General features: G+C 39.1%; 1 long non-coding RNA gene across 1 annotated transcript; it reads left to right on the top strand.

The window, feature by feature from the left end:
* The first annotated feature begins 17 nt into the window (after positions 1–17).
* LOC122237716 lies at positions 18–20847 on the top strand. Its single transcript, XR_006216326.1, has 3 exons — positions 18–92; positions 8091–8170; positions 20177–20847. It is a non-coding gene; the product is annotated as an uncharacterized LOC122237716 (long non-coding RNA).
* The last annotated feature ends 387 nt before the right edge of the window (positions 20848–21234 follow it).

Raw genomic sequence — 21234 nt, forward strand, 5'->3', positions numbered from 1 at the left:
AAACTTCTATTTTAATACAGAGCAACTGATGAAGAAAAACCAGTAAAACGAAAAACTTAACCAATAGATTAACCAGATCACTTCAGATGCTGGTAAGTGCTGTAAAGACAATAAAACAGGAAAGTGTATTAAAGGGCACCCAGGGTGTGGAGGGGGTAGCATGCTATTTTAGACAGAGTGGACAAGGAAGGGTTAGGGCAAGCGTTCTGTGGCAGAAACAAGCTTGGTCTATTTGAGGAACTGAAAGAAGTCCTTTTACTCAGCCATGCTTGAAGCCTCTGTATTACGATATAAATTCACCTTTTGAATTGTTTTAAGTGGGGAGTTGAGGGACAAGAGGATACAGAAGAAACTTAGCCCTGTGACTTCTTTGACCTTGTTCAGCCAGTGAATTCCTCGGGGGAATCGTTTGAACGATAGGGGTCCATATGTCTTTGTTCTGTAGTGAAGATCATCTCCCAAACTCTAGGCTGCTTCTCCAAAACCTGTATCATGTCCCAGATGGGAGAGAGGCAGCTGAGTGTGACTGTCTCCATTTGGCCACATCCTCCTTGCTGCCCCCGTGACGGCAGTGTTCATACTTTGAAATGTGAAGGACGATGTGGAACTTTACCAGGGGTCCAGCAAACTTCAGGGGAAAGCTGCGTAATGCCTTAGAGTTTTCCCAGATGCCGCAGAACTGAATGGAACGAAAAGAGCTGAGAATGGTACCAAAAAGGAAGTCAGCTCAAAATGTTCTTTAAAAAAAAAAAAAAAAAAGTAACACGAAACAAATCCAAAGCCAGGAAGCAGCAGTTCTAAACAACTTGTGCTAGATGCTGCTTAGAAACAGCAAGGGGGTATGTCAAACGACTCTGTCATGTTGAAATATTCACTGGCCTTGTGAGCAAGAAGTTACTGGAGGCTACCTTTCTTGCAACTCTGGAGTAAAATGTGAGCAATCCCTGTGTTCGAAAGTTGACGTTGGTAACAGCAAAAAGGGGTGCTATGTGAACCTAACTATAAAATACCACACAGATGTGACAAAGATGAACCGATGTGTGGCGGGGGAAAGGCCCTCAGTGGGAAGGGGAACCGATGTGTGGCGGTGGGAAGGGGAGCGGCCCTATATCCAGCTCCAAAATTTGAGTACCAGATGTTAACTGTAGCATTTTAGAAAGAATGTATCTTTAGCCTCTGTTTGCACTTACAACTACCACCTGGTATTCTTAGCTGTATTCTCAGGATTATAGGATCCAAAAGTCGTTAACGAATTAGCACATTTAGTAATTTTCAAACTCTATTTTCCTGAGTCAGGAGGTTTTACCTAAGGGACATCAGGAGTTCATCCCCTGGGGATGGAGGGGAGTAAGAGGATGAGGAGGAGCTTACAGCTCCCCACCCCATTCTAATTGGTTCTACTTTTTAAAAAAGCCATAAAAATGAGCATTGGCTTTGTAAAAACAGGAGGTTGGAAGGCAGTCGTAACTGAGGCAGTATGGTTTGCTTCTTCTTTTGGGTGAATTTGACTTAGACATAGATGATGGTTCCAAAGCACAGATAATAAGCTAGATGGAATTTGAGGAGACATAGCAGCATTTATTGGCTGTTTTCAGACTCCTTTCTCCACTTTTAAGAACCATCACAACCTGTCTTGTTCACCAATATCCTAACGTAGTTCTTGGGTCTCAGTGATTGAAGCTTGCTCTAGTAACGTTTGACAGACAAAAGTTGTCTCCCTGTGTAGGGCTCTGTATGATGAGGCACTTGGGGCCCATGTTACCCACGCGGAGGCCCAGCCAGTATATCCCTTCTCTCTGGGTAGCCTCCCTACACCTCTCCAGGCTTCACTCACCTCTCTATTCCTCCTACTCGGATGGCAGGAGAAATCTATGCACTGTCTCCTTTCATGTTGGCTAGTAATTCTTTTGCTAGTTGTTCTCTGCCAACAACACTGATGTCCTTAAAATCACAGACTTGGTCTTAGACTTTTTGTATGTGTTTCTCAAGAATGGCAGTGCTAGCTTTATTGTAGGCCAGCAATAAATATTTGTTGATTGCTAGGCCTTGCTCATTTCAGAAGCATTACAACTTACTGAAATTTGTTCCAACTTGGAAAACATCTCTTATAACATCTGCTTTCCACATTATCTCTGCTCTGGAAAGGATTTAGAACAAATTTATAATGACCATTTTTCTCTTCTCTAGTACGTATTTAATCCTATTCCAGATCAAAATGAAAAAAAAAGCCCATATTGTACCATGTCTCAGTCTTGTCATTTGAAGTGAATATAGCATGGACACAAACATCACTCAGAGTTTTATACACTTCTCCAACTAATATATTGGCTTGTGTATGAAAGTGCCATTCAGAACTCCTAGACTTTCATCTTGATTCTGTCTCAAATTTTGCACGACCCTAATTCCAAAGCATCACGTCCACATCTTATGTTTCTAATTTTTATAGCTGTTTGATGGCATTTCCTCATCTACCACGAGCAGTAGGCTCAGTTTGATTCAGATGCCGTCTGGCAGGTGCATTAACCGCCTTAGAGAACAGTACTATATGAATACCAGAGATCATTGTTATTGTGTCTCCAAGACATTATTTTAAGAAATGTAACTCCCTGGCTTCAAATGTAAGTTAAATGATATAGCATACGCTTTGCTTGGAGCATTGATGACTCTGGTAAAACCGCCACCTGGCTAACAAGCCCAATGAGAGATGTACAGAGACTCCAATGTCATTTATAACAATGCCTATACATTGGATAACAAGGGCAGCGTTGGCTCCCACCCCTGCTGGCTGTCTTAACTGCTGGAAATACTGATCTGCTTTCTGAGCTGCTGTTGGCCATTGCCACCTGCTGGCTCTGGCACACCATTCCCCTGGCCCTCCTCCTGGTGGTGTCCTGGCAGCCTCCCCACACTGCCAAGTTTGAGCCAGAGAGCACAGGGGTGTTTGGAGCTTTCACGTTGCTGAGGCTGCATCCTGCAAACTGGCTGGCAGTGGGGCATCTTGTTCCTCTCCAGGGTCAGTGTGTTGACTACTATGGTGATCAGCTGGCTAGCAGCAGCGGTGATTGGAAATTGCCCCAGAGAACGTCACGTATTGGCAAGGAAAGGATGCCGAGGGAGGGAGCCTTCATCAGAGAAAATAAACAATGTTTTATGAGGTGGCTGTGAGCATTTACTATCCAGCCTGAATTCATTTCAGGCATTTAAAACTTTTCTCAGAGTCGCATTTAAACGTCTATATTTTAGTCTTGCAACCCTTCATGCCATTGCTGCTACTTTAAAGCTCTTACCTAGAACACCCATGTTCCCGTTTAGCATGCGAGGAGTCAAATCCTGTCTGAGGTCACAATGGTTTCAGGTGGCAGACCGTAATGAAATGTCAGGTGCTCACCTTGCCTTGTGCTTTAAGCACTGACACAACTTATTTATATGCTTAATCATCTGCGCGACAAACACAAGGGTTTGTACGCATTGTAAATACCCTGAACAGTTCTCCCATAAAATGGGCGTAGCCATTTATGAGCTATTGTCCAAACCAGCCTGTAAAAGCCCCAGTTGGAGTCATAGCTGACTCGGCACTGTTAATGCCCAACACAAACAGACTCATAATAACAAACCTAGCGTTCCAGGGTGTGTGAATCATGTCATGAGACTGAGGCTTTCTGGAGTGTTTTAAAATGTAGATTTTATTTTTATTCAGATATGGTGAGGCTGATCGCTTAAGAGATAATTGCCATTGAAAAGATAGCTTGATATATTCACAGATACCAAGAGGAGGGGGCACTCCATGCCAAGGGGGGCACACAGGGAAGCACCAAGGTCAGTCAGAAAGCAGAGGGAGTAGGGGAAACACGTGGGGAAGGGACCTTATTGTATTTTCCATGGGAACGGACGGGCAAGACAGGGTGAACAGGCTTAGGACTGGCTAGTTTCAATAATTTCAGCAGGCTCTGGTGCATAGAGACTGTCCCTGGTTGTATGGTACCCGGCCCTGGGGTGATGAAGGCAGAGGAAGAGTGGCCCTGAGTGAAAGAGCCCATTATAGGAAGGGGTTGGGTATAGGCTGTGGAAAGGTTAGTTTGATATGAAAGACATGCTCCCGGGTAAGTTGTTTGCTATCTCTAGGAATTAGCCAGTCCTGGGTAGAGCAGCAAGGCCCCAGATGTGAAAACATCAAGACTGTGGAATAAAAACACATGCCTAACACATGCAATTAATCAGCATGCACAATATCAGGTGACAGTGAATTTACTCCAACAGGGTTGTTCTTTATATTGTCTTCAGAAATCCCAAATGAAATAGTCCTTCAAATTTTCTGCTTGTGCTACAAGTCACGTGTGACATTCAAAATTGCCGGCCACAGTTATTACATAGCAGTGTGCAGAGGGGTGGAGGGGAGGCAAGAAAGAAGAAAAGGAAGAAACGTCATTAGAAACATAACTGTGTTGAGTGGAAACGCTACAGGTCATTTGCAGCTGGGCCACAAATCTGACAAGAGAAGAGACATATTAGAAAAGCTCCAATCCTAATTTCGTTTTGTTTTACTTTGTTAGGTGGCAGGGAGCTTTTTATTTTGACTTAAGATTATTTGGCTAGTAAGCGGTAGGAAGTCATGACAACTTTGGAGGGACAGTAGCCTGGATGCGGACCCTGGCTCTGGCACTCAGGAGCTCTGTGACATTGGGTTGACCTCACTGGGTCTAAGTTTCTTTATCGCTAAGACAGAGATAATAATAGTACCTCGAGGGGGTGCTCAAAACTGTTAGCTTTGAATAAGTCAGATCCCGTTAGAAAGAGGCAGCATAAGAAAATTTGATCTATCTTGTATCGAGTGTATGATTCTTCCTCTTATTTTATGCCCTTGTTAACAAATATAGTATTTTCATTTCCCATTTCTGTTCCCTTCATCTCGATGTTACAATATTTCTAGTTTTTCTACCAAAATTCATTCTGAAAAAAAGCGTAATTTGAACATGAGTTAACATTAAAAGGAATATAAGAAGACTAAAATGTACAGACATGCTACAAGGGACAGGTAACAGATCAAGAAATTCCTCTAGTCCCTATAAAGTCTTGTGTTCTGATTTTCCTTTTACTAACATGATAGTTGAGACATACTCATTTTCTTTGTCTTTCTAGAAGATATGTTGGCTCATAGGAGAGAATTAGAAAAGTATTGTACAGGAGAAGAAGGAAAGATTTAAGTCACAATAGTCTTTCCATCCAAACTCACCATTTTCATGCTTTCTAATTCCCTTTTTTTTTCTAAATCAGAGTTTTAAAAATATAATTGTTGCTCATATGATACACATACGTTTCACTGTTTTATTTAACATGGTGTCATAGTTGTTGCACACTTGATTATACTACTTCTAGTGTCTAAGTAATATTCTCTTTAATACTTTTACAGTTATTGTAAGAATTATTGGAACAATTGAGAAAATGTAGTATGGGACAAAGGTCCCAAACCAGTGGCACATGGGCTAGGGCTAGAACCACCCAGAAGACATATTTGGGGGAGAGAACCAACTTTAAGAAACAAACAGAAAAAACCCTTTTATTTTCTTATTATTATTTTTTTAATATTTATTTATTTTTGAGAGAGAGAAAGAGAGAGAGAGTGGAGGAGGGGCAGAGAGGGAGGGAGACACATAATGTGAAGCAGGTTCCAGGCTCTGAGCCGTCAGCACAGAGTCCCACGCAGGGCTCGAACTTATGATCTGTGAGATCATGACCTGAGCTGAAGTTGGACGCTTACCTGACTGAGCCACCCTGGTGCCCCCAAAAAGCTTTTAAAAAATCAAAGAAGTTTAGGAGCGCCTGGGTGGCTCAGTTGGTTAAGCCTCCAACTTCAGCTCAGGTCACGATCTCGCAGTCCGTGAGTTTGAGCCCTGCGTCGGGCTCTAGGCTGATGGATTGGAGCCTGGAGCCTGCTTCCGATTCTGTGTCTCCCTCTCTCTCTGACCCTCCCCCATTCATGCTCTGTCTCTCTCTGTCTCAAAAGTAAATAAATGTTAAAAAAAAATCAAAGAAGTTTATTTAAAAAATATGATTTTCTGCTTCTCTTGAAAACTTGGGCCTGACAATATTGCATCTGTATTTTCCTATACAAGAATACTTGGAAATAGAGTAGGGTCCCCTTTGGACTTGGTATAAGCTTTTCTGTCTGTTGAAATTTCCCATCCCCTGTTGCTCTCATTTACTTAATGGGACTGCAGTGGAGGCTAAGGAAACTTAGAGGAGATTCAGGCTAGGTGCGTGGTTGAGCTAGATGCCAGTAAGCCACACCAGACTGTGAAAGTCTAAGGCTTTATTTTAGCCATGGGGTCTGAGGGTGAAGATGGGGGAAACAGCGAAACTACAGCTCACTGGCTATAGCAAAGATGAAGGGGGTTGAAGGATGCTCATGACATTTGAATCCGGTTAAGTGGAAAGCTGAAAGTCACTGGCAGGGGAAAATGACAAGTTTGGCTTTTTGGCTCTGGACTTTTTTTCCTCTGAAGTCCTTGTTTCTGGAGGAACTTAAAAGTATAAATTATTACTATTTGTCTGCCTTAACTGTGATGCTTCCAGAGGCAAGTATGATTCCTAAGAATGCCCAGCAGCATCTTTGATTTCTCTCGTTGACGTTGGCTGATATCAGAGGAAGAACTGAACTGCAGAGGACAAACTCTGGCCATCGGGTCAGCCAGGGCTACAAGGCCACTTTGGCCCTCAGTGGTCTGATCACACTTTGGATGTTGGGTGAAATCACTCTGTCCAAAGCAGAAAAGGCTTAAGACCCCTTCATGAGAGGAATTCTTAGAATAATCAGAACTTCAGCCCGAAGAACATGAAGGCTGCTTTCAAAATGTAAGGATGTTTTTGTATTAAAAAAAAAAATTCACTTCCTATGGGTGACCTTGAAGCATAAAATTAGGAAAAGTAAGTCACTTGTATTTTGGCAGGTTCAAGAATAAATACAAGGAAAACACGTCTAAAAATTAGAGGTTATCAAAAATAGAGAAATCTTCCTGGAAAGTGGTGGGTTTCCTTTCAGCAGAGGTACACGGGAGCGTGCCAGAAAATGACTTATCGGGGAGCCCGAGAGGGGATGTAAACATCGACTGTTTATCTTATCCAGTCTTACCGTTGTATGATTCTATAAACCAGAGCAGCCTACAAGCAGCTACGGAGACTCTTAAATTGATAGATAGAGGCGGCGACTCTAAACAGGACCCGCACTTCCTGTGGAGCCCAGAACTTGAGAGTAATCTTGTATCTCCTACTCAGATCTGCACTGGTTGCCAAACTGCAGGGGAGGAAAAGACTCTGCGTTATCTTGATAGACGAGCAGGAGAATCCCACACAGCTGTGTTGTGGAAATGTTCTCGATTTCCCTCATGATAACATTGAGTCATAAAAGGAAGAAATGAACATTTATTTGCCAACTCCACCTGTCTGTTGGGCCCACCATATCTATATTAGCATCAAGGGAACTTGCCTATAGTGCTGAAATTTTTATCAGTAGGAGAGAAGCAACTGTTCTTTCCCTTAAATGGTGGTTGAAGCCAGTTCCTTTTCCATCAGAAATTAAATGATAAAAATTGGGACTTGGATGACTCATTTGTCAACATTTACATTGAGTAAACTGTTTGGAACAACAACAACAAAAAGCGCAACATTTTTAAAATTCAGAACGAGGGTAAAAATTGCTTTTGTTCTGAGTCTAGTCTGAATACAAGAGATGGTCTTTTATTTAGAAAAAAAAAGGAAGAGAAAGAAAAGATCATTTACCTGTGTTTTCTAGATAAAAGCAAGATCAAATTAAGGAGGAAAAAGGGAGGTAAATAAAAATTCAGGAGCAACAATATTTTCTTATTTGATGCCAAGTTCTGGGATTTATCCTTTTCTTTTATTAAATTTCTCGGTAAATTCATTATTTCTGAAATCACTGCAATGACATCTCTTCCATTATCAGAGAAGATTAATTTTAGAGTTGAGTGGGAAGTGAGTTTTCAATCTATCCAGATTAACTGAGGCACTAATTGAAGTGCCTGTTTTCTTTTTATTTATATTTGCAATTAGCTCATCTGCTTTCTTTACACTTTTAGGATTAGATATTTGCCATGCAGATTCCTTTCAGAAATTGACCCAACCCTGTGACCTTTGACTCATTCTCTCAAGTTGAAGTGTAAGTATATGTCCTAGTGGGGCAATGTGCATTATTCTGTTTTCAAGAATAATGCAAACACCAAACAAAAATAATCAATAACAAAACAAAACAGGTTCTCTGGACCACGACAGCAAATCAGACCTGGCATCTGTACCCACCACCTTCACAATTTGATTGATAACTGTGATTTGCTGACTCCCTCAATTACTCTGGTTTCATTACAGTCTGAGAAATGTGCCAAGCACTCATTTGGTTTTTATTATCTTTCTAGCCTTGTGCTTGCATGAAACGCCCCAAACTGGCATTTCAGGAAAAGGATAGGTAAATTACAGCCAAGAGAAGAAAAGAATCTGTTTCTTCGGTGTTACTTTGCAACCAGCACGTATTGCATTCTCACCAAAAACCATATAGAAATGTGCCTTCATTCAGGGCACTGCAAACCAGCATACAGCCTGTTCTATGTCCTCTTAATGTGCAGATCCCATGTATATTTGGATTTGCTTTTATTCTCCTAACAAAATCCCCTTTCTAATCTGCAGTGAAGAGAACCATTTTCCAGTCCATTGTAAACAACCTTGCTCTGCATCTACTTGGTCACTGATCCACATACAATATGGTTTTGAAATGACTTTGAACTAAAGGTGCAATGCCAAAACTTATGACTATAACAGTTTTGGAGTGTTTTAGAAGCATAGGTTATTTTAATTATGTGCCACTTGAACTCATAGCAAAAATTACAGATTATGTCCTTTCTTTTTTATGTAGTAAATACTAGGACATATGGACTAACATCCCTAAGATGGAGGGGGCTCTCAAGCTTTGAACTGGCAGTGTAGGCAATGCCTGAGCCTTTTACGGATTTAAACAGAACTTTCTAACTCTGGCCACTTAATGCAATTTTAAGATAGATGTTAATATATGTCAGAAAATGAACGGTCTAAGTAGTGCCTCCTGTAGAAAACAGTATATTGCATTTGATTTTATCACAACACGGATAAAAATGCACCAGGAAAAGGAAGAGTGATCCCTCTTGAATCCTATTCCCAATTTGGGCATTAGTATTTTTGTTGATATTCTCCTTCGACAGTAACACCCAACAGTAGGCTCTCCGAATACTCTGCTCTTTTGGCCAATATCCTACTGGGGCTCTTTACCAGTACCCATGTGTTAGGACAGAATTTGAAGTGGGATCTTCCTGTCTGTAATAACAACATTCTCAGCTGAAACCTTGAGGCTTGGCCTCTTTATGCTTGGCCCATATCCAGCCACTTTGATAATAGCTGCTTCTTTCTTACCTCACCCATTCTTGCTTCCTTCCCTGAATAATCTGTACTCAGTCTACTTCCTGGACTACATGGCAAGCTCTTTCAATGTTGGGATACCTTCAAATGAATCTTTGTGATCTTCAGAGATCCAAACACAGAACTTTGATGTAGCAAACGTGTATTAATTTTTTGATAGGTAAATAAATAAAATTGAAAAATAATCTATTATTATAAATTCTTGGGCTAGGGTTACATAGGACTTATATTGTATCTTGCTTGGTTGATATTTATCTTATTTTTCACATTAAAATTGTATCATTTTCTTAGAATCACAAACTCATAAGTATATATTTTCTGTAATTTGAGGTTTTGAGATTAAAATATATTTGTGTAAGATTATATGCATTCTTTTTAAATTTGTTTTTATTATCTTTGAGGGGGAGAGAGAGAGAGAGAGAGAGAAAGAGGGAAAGCACATGAGTGGGGCAGGGGCAGAGAGAACCCAAAGCGGGCTCTGTGCTGACAGCAGAGAGCCCAATGCGGGGCTTGAACTCACAAACTGTGAGATCACGACCTGGGCCAAAGCCGGACGCTTCAGCGGCTGAGCCACCCAGATGCCCCAGGATTATATGTATTTTTAAAAACTTGTTGGAAAAGTAAAAAATTCTATAGTAAGCTCTACTTTTCCATTGTTTTCTACACATTTTTATTCTTTTAAAAGCTTTCCATAGATAACAGTGCAGCACGTCTCACATCTTTCCCTACAAATTAACAGACCCACCACAAGCAGAATTGTTAGCGAATGATGTCTCTATTTGGTGACAACACTAGCCTTTGTGTTCAATCCAGTTTTCAGATCCAATTTCTACTGGATATGTTTTTTTTTAACGTTTATTTATTTTTGAGACAGAGAGAGACAGAGCATGAACAGGGGAGGGTCAGAGAGAGGGAGACACAGAATCTGAAACAGGCTCCAGGCTCTGAGCTGTCAGCACAGAGCCCGATGCGGGGCTCGAACTCACGGACCGTGAGATCATGACCTGAGCCAAAGTCGGACGCTTAACCGGCTGAGCCACCCAGGCGCCCCTTTACTGGATATGTTTAATAACTTCAGAAACACCCGCCTGGAAAAAAAGTATCCGTAAGAAAGAACGCGAAGAATTAAAAGGCCAAAGATGTCCAGGAAAACAAGAAATGCTTAATGACTTACGTCGTGTTTCCATTAAAATTATATATTAAGCACCATGCTTGTTATGTACAAGTTTCACAGGTCCAAACAGTATCATGCCTGTAACACTGCTTTGTTAGGGAAGTATCACAGAAGTCATTCATAATCCCTCTGTTTCTAATAAATCACAGTGATCTATGATGTTTACTCCCATGAGACTTAACACTTTTTTTATGAACTTGGGCATAAATAACATAATATCCAGATCACGTGCATTTTTTTTAATAGTTGTAGCACTCTCTCTCTGTCACTGATCTTATGCTGAGAGGAAAATGAGAACACTCTCCAAAATGGTTGTGTAAAAACAGGTGTGGAAAGAATGGGTATATGGTAGAATCTTATCATGACTTTATATCTTACAGAATTTTTTAAAATTTTTAAAAAATTAAAATTTTTAAAAAAATTTTTTACATTTATTTATTTTTGATAGAGAGAGACAGAGCACAAGTGGGGGAGGGGCAGAGAGAGAAGGAGACACAGAATCCAAAGCAGGCTCCAGGCTCCCAGCTGTCAGCACAGAGCCCGACGCAGAGCTCAAACTCACAAACTGCGAGATCATGACCTGAGCCGAAGTCAGATGCTTAACCGACTGAGCCACCCAGATGCCCCTATCTTTCAGAATATTTAGATCAAAAAAATTTCCATCTGATTTTTTTTACCCAGTTGTTAAGTTCCAGGCACTGCTCTGAGCTGTGAAGCTAGCATTTCCTCAAAAAGTGCAAATCTCTAACTAAGCTCTTGGAGATCCAATGATGAACACAAACAGAAGCAGTTCCTGTTCTCATGGAGTTTTGAGTCTAGTATCTTTAACATGAAAAGATTCTAAGGGCCTGAATCCACACTATGCTGTACTAGGTCAGGAATTGGCATAACTATGGCCTAAGGGCCAAAGCTGGCCCACCACCTGTTTTTGTAAAGTTTCATTGGAACAGAGCCATGCCTACTCATTCACATATTGTCTGTGGTGGCGTTTGCACCTCAGTAGCAGAACTGAGGACTTGTGATGGAGGCCATATGGCTTGCAAAGCCTAAAATATTTACTATCTGGTCCTTTACAGAAAAAAAGTGCCAACTCCTGTACGAGGTAAAATGGCAGCTTATGGACAATGACTTTATCTGTTTAAAGCTGGATTTACTTCCTTCACCTCAATGAATTCTCATAACACCTCATTGTGCTTCATCAGTGAGGTATCTGAAGCCTGGAGAAGTTAAGTATCCTGATCGAAATCACAGAATCATCAAGAAACAGAGTTGGTATTAAATGCTGGTCTTGTTGACCAAGGGTCACTCCACAACACTCTTTGCTAAACCTGGTCTGGGATACAGCAAAGAGGAAGACAAGGTTATTCTTTGTCCTTTGGCTTAAAATCAAAAAAGGTCAGGACCTCAAAGCACTCCCTAGACTTTAAGACCAGGAGCTTCTTTAGCACATAGGAGAGATTTGGTAAATTGTTCCTATCTTACAAAGTAGGAAAAAGAACGTTGTTTCTAAATGCATTGCTAGACAAGTTGATAGGAGAAAAAAAACTACTTTCCTACCTTATCCTTCAGGGTTCTGTTTATGATACAATAGCACTGGACACAAAGTGCATTTTTGAAAGCTAAGAAAAATAGAGATGTATCCTCAGCACCTAGAGGCACGGTTGAGTTTCTGACTCTTCATTTGGGCTCAGGTCAAGATCTCCCAGAGCACATGCAATCTTTCTCTCTCTCTCAAAACACCCCAAATATAGTGTTTGTTCTAAATTTCTGAGCCTGAAATTATTTATTATAGATTCATCAGAGTATTACCTTTGGCTTTCAACCTTGCAAGGGGTGCCTGGGCGGCTCCATTGGTTAAGTGTCTGACTTTGGTTCAGGTCATCATCTCACGGTTCCTGAGTTTGAGCCCTGCATGGGGCTCTGTACTGACAGCGCAGAGCCTGGAACCTGCTTTGGATTCTGTGTCTCCCTCGCTCTCTGCCCCTCCCCCTGCTCATACTCTGTTTCTCTCTCTCTCAAAAATAAACATTAAATTTTTTTTTTAAAAATGAGTAACCAAGTGGATTTTTATAAGCAATCTTAGACCTTGAGAGTTTTTAAAACACTTTTTTTCGGCTTCTCAGACCTTAACTCTAGCATTTAAATTCCCTACATTAAAAAAAAAAGAGCTTGACGAATATTCTTTTAAAATATATTAATTTTAGTCACCAAATCAGTGACATGCCAAACTGTATTGGAGTCTGAGGCAAATGAAAAAATCGGTTACTGATCCTATCTTTGTTTAACATTTTAATATTTTATTCATCATCCATTTGCACTGATTGTATTTCTTAAAACTATTGCGTAAAAATGTTATTTGTGTTGATTGTTGATTTTTTTGGCAGCCCCTTAAATTTAGCTCAAAAGGCAGGTGATTACTCACCTCACTCTAGTTGCAAACCTGCACAAACCCAAATATTTTAAAGATATTTTTCTCTCACTGGAAAAACTATGTAAAATAAAGCTTCCAGAGAAAATTTCATCCTGGAATTTTTTTCCTTCATGACTTCATTCCTAGTTTTAAAATAAAATAAAAATTTGTAGAGTAATTGATTTGCATCTGATTGTGCCTAATGACTGTAGTGTCACAGGAAGAAAGAGAAACTTGCATGCGCATGACCCCTGGTCAGTATTCTGTGGTGGGTGGCAAGACCTGGGAAACAAGATCAAGTCTGTTCTCTTTAGGGAATTTCTTCTCTTTGCCTCTTCCTTCTACATTTTTAGATGGATGTGAACTGCAGTCCTGGTAAGTGCATGTCTCCTGACTTGCCCTTCAGCGCTTTTTTTCAAGCTTTGCACACCAAGGAATTGGAGTGTTAGGAAGAAGCAAGCCTTCTTGGTCCAAATCTAAAACCAGACCCTCCATTCAATTTCTCAGTAGTTAAGTTGGTAATTTTATCTTCAGTTATCTACCTCCCCTGCCTTTATTCTCAACTAGTATAAACATGAAGAGGATGTTCTTTATTGGCCTTAATCCCAACATTTTTCCCCCTAAATTTTGCTATTTACTTGTAATCAAAAAGATTTTTTGGTTTTATAGACTTATTCTACCTCTAGCAAGAAACTTTAAAGTCCTCTCGGGTTTCCAACCCTACCCATAACTTCAGTGCCTTTCCAAATGAAGCATTTTAACTTGAAGGAAGCATTTTATTTAAATTAAAATGAAGTATGAACAAAATCAAATATTTTTAAAACAAAAACATAATTCAGTCTTCTAAAATCTCATTTTCATTTTGCTTATTAACCTGACAAAATGTATATATATGTCTGTTTTGCAGTTCCTGTCTGTGCATAAAATATGTTCTGCTTTCCCACTTCATATTATATCAAATCCACTTTTTGTGTGTTTTTGTATAATCATAATTACAACAGTAATCATTCTGTTATGTGCTTAACTTATCAGATTACATTTAACTTTAAACATTTAGATTTTTTCCAATTTCTTGTTCCAGTAGAAGGCATACTAAGTTCTTCATAACTATAGAATGTATTTCAATTTATTTTTCTCTTCATATAAATTACCAGGTATATGATTACTAGGTTAAAGGAAAGAATATATATGATTGTAGTTAACTATTCAAGCTTCTTTTCAAATATTAAAAATAAAAATTATATCTCTAACAATGATGATGTGGTGATAACTTGCAGTTGAGCTTTCTCCCCCAATTTTAAAGTAATTTGTATGTTTCACTCTGTTTATACTGATAAACACTAAACAGACTCAAATATTATAAACAAGAGGGGTGCCTAGATGGTTCAGTCGATTAAGCATCTGATTCTTGATTTCCACTCAGGTCATGATCCCAGGGTCATAGGACTGAGCCCCAAGTCAGGCTCTATGCTGAACATAGAGCCAGCTTGAGATTCTCTCTCTCTTCCCTCTGCCCCTCTCCCTGCCTGCACTCTCTCTTTCCCTAAAAACAAACAAACAAAGAAACAAACAAAAATATATTTTTTATGTTATATATTATAAACAAGAAAACTGAGATGTAAAGCAATATAAGGAATATAGTTGTGTTCATGTGTTACCAAATAGCTGGATTAAAGAAATAATAATCAGTTATATTATTTCTACAATACAAACGTCTGGATATATAGAAGTAGACAAATGTTTTTCAGAAAAGATTTTTAAATATTTTTATCTGGATGTTATTATGCTATGTAAATATACCTTGTTCCCAATAGAATATCAACTACAAAATAGAGACGAACGGTAAGAGATGCTCCCACAATTTAAAACAACGTAAATTTAGAGCAAAATTTACAAACACTGAAATCAGCATAAAAATGACAATTCCCACTTTATTATTTTAAGACAACTAAGGCTGCAAAGTAGAACATTAAAAAGTATGGAATACTATTTTCTAGAAACTACTAAAATTATTCTTGATTTCTTTTCCTTATTTATTGTATTTTACTAAGCCACAATTCCTTTGTTTAAAATATATGAATTGAGCTCGACTATTTTTAGGCATTGAATGTTTGCGTCCCCACCCCCAACCCCTATTCATATATTGACGTTCTTATTCTCAGTGTGATGGTGTTAGGAGATGAAGCCTTTGGGAAGTGATTAGGTTTAGATGAGGTCAAGAAAGTGATGCTCCAATGATGGGATTTGTGTTTTTACAAGAAGAGGAGGAGACCAGAACTCTTTTTATCTCCACCATGTGGAGACACAGCAAGAAGGCAGCTCTCTGCAAGCCAGGAAGAAGCTTCTAACCAAGAGTCAACCATGAGCCACCCAGTCTATGATATTTTGTTAGAGCAGCCTGAGCTGACTATGACAAAACATCATTCTAGCTTTTCCTTTGGCCCAGTTACAGACACATGTCATATCAATCAGTCTTCTAATGATTACCTGGAATATGTGTTACTTGCTTAAAATAGCTATTAGTTACTTCTAAGTGATTAGGTCTTTCTGTTCCTTGTTTCAAGTTTATTTTTAAAGGTTTCTAGTATAAAATCCATGGAAACCTTCAGATTTCAGTGGTCAGGAACCAATTTGGACTCATTTTGAATTCCTCTGCAAAAAGCAATCTTAGTATGAAGGTCATTGTTATTTGGAAATATAAAACCTAAATAATTACCTGCATAATAAAATCTTCATTTCGTTTTCTTTTTTTTTCCAATAACGTATCATTGTTTAGGAAAATTGATTTTTAGTCTTTCTGTCCCAAATTCTACTCAGCCCTTATGGTATAGGTTGGAATTGTAAACTTAAGTAAATAAAATAAGCCAATCTCATTGTCACTCGGGCTGATTGTGATAGATATTAAATTTGACAATAGCATGTTTACATTATCACAATATACTTTGCTATAAATTCATGAAAATAATTTGCAAACTATATGAGAGTAGAATAAATTAGGAATAAAGTGGCAGATACAAACAGCTTTCAAAAGAAAAAGAAGCAGAAACATTTATTTGATGACTACTTGAAGCAGGATTGGGTATATCACTTTCAGAGGGTTTATTTTTCTTCTAAAGAGGTTTCCTGTTTGCATAAAATATTTCTTGATTTATAAAAATTACATTTGACAAAACTTTTCAGGAAAACATTACTTGCCCTCTTTATCATCAGTCTGTATCTGGTCTGGAAAATATTAATATTTCAAACAGAAAAATGGAACCAGGAACTGGATACAAAAGTGTTGGAATGGCTGGAGGAGCAAAAGTGAGGAAGTGAAGCATCCCTGATCTTAGTAACTATGCAAAGCTGCTGCTATTGCTCGTAGGATAGAGGAAGGAAAATCACCCAGATCCCATGATCACTGTGTAGCTGAGGTTGCTGTAAGGGCTGTCCCTGGAGCCAGTTGAAAGCAACCAGGAGTTTATACCATAGCTAGCATTACAAAATCCCCAAGCCTGTAGCTATGGTAATGGATTCAGAGCCCAAGAACAGTGTTCTGTAGTGGCATCCAAAGCGCCTCTTGCCTCCACCAACTCTACAACAAGAGCCTGAGTAGAAACATGGAGTCCATATTGCCATGGAGGAGCCATTACCTTTGTTGTTATTTCTGTCACTGCCAGAGTTAAAGCTGAAAAGCGAAAAATATGGTAAAATGTTGGATTGAGAGTAACTTGTTCTTCAAGTGTTCTGCAAGAGGAATAAACATTTCTAATAAATTTTAACTTGATAAAGGAGCTATGTCTTGCAATACAAGTAGTATGTGATGCTGAATGTCACGTGATTGCAACAGAGCCAATGGTTTTTCCTTCTTTCTCTCTGTCTCTTTCTCCAAGCACATGCTGCGGGATTGTGGGTCAATGCAATGTTGCGTATCCACGACATCTTCAAAAGGAGGCAAAAGCAAGTGTCATTGCATAGCTTCCTTGTTAAAAGAGAAAGATTCCATGGATCCAATAGGCAGCAGTGATAGTGATAGTGAAAGTTGTCCTACACAATAACCCTCCTATCTCTTCCCTCCCTCACACCAACCATGAAGGTTTTTGATGGTAATTGCAGGTTAATTTGTTTATTTTTCTTTATATTTTGTATTATCTTTACTATTTTGTATTATATTACAGTGCTGTAATAATTTTTATATGAGTATTTTTGGGTTGTAGAACGAATCATCTGAGTTTCCATTATTTTTTTATGGGGAAATTCGTTTTGATATACAAGTGCTTTGGATTACAAGCATGTTTCCAGAATAAATTATGCTCACAAACCAAGGTTTTACTGTACCTTTTTTCCTTTCACTTTATGACTTTCCACCACCTCTCATTGCCAGAACATAAAAGGAAGCCAGCTGGGGTGGGTGGCTGGGAAATGTATTTTCCAGACATCAAGCCTCTGTGGCACAGAACAGAGCACAGAACAATGGAGATGGACAATAAAAAAGCAAAAAACAGGTAAATACTGTCTACTGCATAGTATACAATTGGTAAATATTTTTTTCCTTTTCAGACACTTGAAAGATATAAAAATTAAAATAATTATAATTGTAATATTTATTAAATAATTATTTGATACTTGGAACATTTGCTTTGAACATGATTTGTCTGGAAATTTTTTTAAAAGGGATTTTTTTTAAGTTTACTTATTTATTTTGAAAGAGAGAGAGAGTGCATGCACATGCAGGGTCGGTGTGTGTGTGGGGGGGGGGGGCAGTGGAAGGAGCAGAGGGAGAGAATCCCAAGCAGGGTCCCATCATCAGTATGGAACCTGATGTGGGCTCAAACTCATGAACCATGAGATCATGACTTGAGCAGAAGCTGGGTGCTTAACCAACTGAGCCACCCAGGCACCTCTAACAGGAAATCTTGACTATATACATATATACGAATAATATGTAATTAGAAAGTCGAGTAAAATTCTTGTTACCTCAGGGAGACAAGATGACTTCTCAGTCATCTGAATACACAAATCCTAATCTGCTTGGGCTGTGTTAGCCCACTCTCACTTCATAGACAACTACTTTAAGTGCAGGCTCTGTTCTGACTACTTGCAGTCTTTCTCATACTGATTACCTGAAGTTAGACTACCAGCTCTGGGCACCTCACTCTTGAACAATTGACTCACATTTTGAAATTCCCTCTAGCCCTTCAGTTTTGGTCTCTGAGAATTCACAGAACTCAGGAAAGCACTGTACTTATGATAACAGTTTTATTATAGCAAAAAAAGACCCCCAAAAAACCAAAAACAAATCATAACCAGACAAAAGAAGAGGTGCGTAGTGTGATGTCTGAGAGGGTTCCAACATAAAGCTTCCAGTGTCATCTCCTTGTGGAGACAGGATGTATCCCTATCCCAGCACAGCAATGTGTAACAAATGAGCAGAATATTGTTAACAGGGAAACCCCCTCAGGTATTGGTGTCCAGAATTTTGTTGGGATTCCATTAAGTGAACACGACTGATTGAATCATTGGCTGTGTGATTGAACTCAGTCCCCAGCCTCTCTCCCCTCCCTGAAAGGCTGGTTGATACCATGTGTCTCAAGACTCCAACCCTCTAGTTACATGCTGGGTCTTTCTGGTTGTGGTCGGCTGCAATCCCTATCTCATTACCACAGACTATTTAGGGCCCCACCATAAACAATAAAGACACTTTTATCACTCTGGGAATTCCAGAGATTTATAGACTACCTCTCAGGAACCAGGGAGAAATGCCAGACAAATTCCTTTTTTTTTCTTGTAATATTTTTTAATGTGTATTTATTTTTGAAACAGGGAGAGACAGAGCACAAGCAGGGGAGGGGCAGAGAGAGAGGGAGACACAGAATCTGAAACAGGTTCTAGACTCTGAGCTATCAGCACAGAGCCCAATGCAGGGTTTGAACACATGAACTGTGAGATCATGGCCTGAGCCGAAGTTGGACACTTAACTGACTGAGCCACCCAGGCACCCTGCCAAACAAATTCTTAGTAAACAACTAATATACAGGATTAGTCTTTAAGCCAATTGTTAACAAGACAGCAAACTCTTAGAGCCTTCTCCAATGTCAATAAATGAGATCTGCAGTTGTTCCTACTGCCCTACATGTGACCAAATGAGACAAATTAAATAAGTCTCCTCTCTCAAGATTACTGGAAAATGGCTCTGCATCTCTATGACTAGTGGCTCCAATAGGGACACACTCCCTCTGCACCTAGGAACAAAATTGCCTTAAATCTCTATAGTTAAACTCTGCCCTAAGCTTCCCACTCCTTTGGCTTTGTCCATACGTTTAGATCCTGTGGACAATAACTAAAGGATGGATTTGGACTGAGTAATTAATTCTTTCTGGACAATGTGACTCGGGACTGCTTAGCTACTTTCTACTTTCCCTACCAGTTCACCATTAAGAACTCAACAGAATGCATACAGATTATGACAAGGTAAAGAGTTTCATTTCAGACAAGAAGCATATCATTAATATAAGTTTGCCAGGTGTTTTTGAGAAAAGGAATCAACAAAAATTACTCCCTAATACTATTATATTGAAAAGAATCTTTCACGACAACTTAGAAAATAAAGTCAGATCTGATAATTTTCTTTCACTGTTATTAATTCCCAAGAAAAATTGTTAAGCTTTATAAAACACATAAATGATTATTTTATTTGTTTTAGTAATCTTTTCAACTATATAATCAGGCTGATAATATGATTGTTATTTTTTTAAGTAGGCTCCATGCCCACTGTGGACCCCAATGAGGGCCTTGAACCCATGACCCTGATATCAAGACCTGAGCTGAGATCAAGAGTGGGACACTTAACTGACTGAGCCACCCAGGCACCTCTGATTATAAGATTATTAAACTGGCTTAATGTTACCAACAGTTGGCATGATATTTTAGGAAATATAGAAAGAATATTGAATACAGAATTGAAAATAAATTAAGTATTACTTTCCATAGTTTTTCGTAGAATAATCATTACTTGCATTATTTCAGTGAAATTTCAACAGAGGGATCTTTGGTAGATTCAATTACTGACTAAAATTGTTTATTTCCCTCTAGTAATAATTACACCTACACTTTGAAACAAATTGTACTTCCCTAAATCTCAGTTATGTGTTTATCTTTAGTCAAAAAACTGTTAACAGATGTGACACAGCAAAGGACTGAGATGCGCTTCTGGTTGGCCATGCATCCTGCAATTCTGCAGTTACCATGAGAAAAGCTTCCCCTGGATAGTTATTGCAGCTGTAGCCTGGACCCCAGAATTGTCACACATGGGGAAGATCTGAGCTTACCCTTCAGTGGAGACCAAAGTGGACTCAGACCCAACCACAGCTTGCAGTCAAGACCAGCCGAGCCGAGCCTAGTCAGTCAAGCCCTAGCTGACCGATTAACAGGAACCAGAGAATAAATAATTGCTATTTCTAAGCCACTGGATTGTGAAGTGACTCAGAATAGTAGTGTTTTGCGGCAATATTGACTAATGCAGAAATTTGTACCCAAGAATGAGGTGCTGACATAACAAATACTTGAAATGTGTGCATCAGTCTTGGGATTGGTTGGTGGAGAACAAAGAAATTTAGAGAAAAGTCGTTGGAAATATTACATAATGACAACACATATGTTAAAACTGTCACCTATGAGAACCTCAAAGAAAGAAGAGAAGCACTGATTGAATTTCCACCATTGGAGGAAAAACATTCTGAGGCAAAAGTTGAAAATGTGCTGATTGTTACTGGCTGCATTTAATAAGGTCCTACAATATTGGGAGGAGATCAGAAAAGAAGTTACTGGTGAACAGGAATAAAGAATTGTTGTTTTAAGCCACTGTGTTTTGGAGCGGTTTGTTACATGGCATTATTGTGGCCATAGTCGACAGTCTATAGAACCTAAAACCTACATTAATTTTAATTGAATGGCCTTATGGTCTTTCCTTCTATAAATACTGGCCAGTCTCTATGCTAAATGTTACGAGGAATACAAAAGAAAAGGAAAAAAAAAAAAAACAGCTTACAGAATTATTGCTATTTGTGGGTTTTATTTTCAGATGAAGTAATTTGAAATACAATATTTATTGAAAAGGAAGCTAATACTTTAAAAATATCAATAGGGGCGCCTGGGTGGCTCAGTCAGTTGAGCGTCTGACTTCGTCTCAGGTCATGATCTCTCACTCTGTGAGTTCGAG

The sequence above is a fragment of the Panthera tigris genome, chromosome B1, assembly GCF_018350195.1.
Source record: "Panthera tigris isolate Pti1 chromosome B1, P.tigris_Pti1_mat1.1, whole genome shotgun sequence".
Taxonomy (NCBI): Eukaryota; Metazoa; Chordata; class Mammalia; order Carnivora; family Felidae; genus Panthera; species Panthera tigris.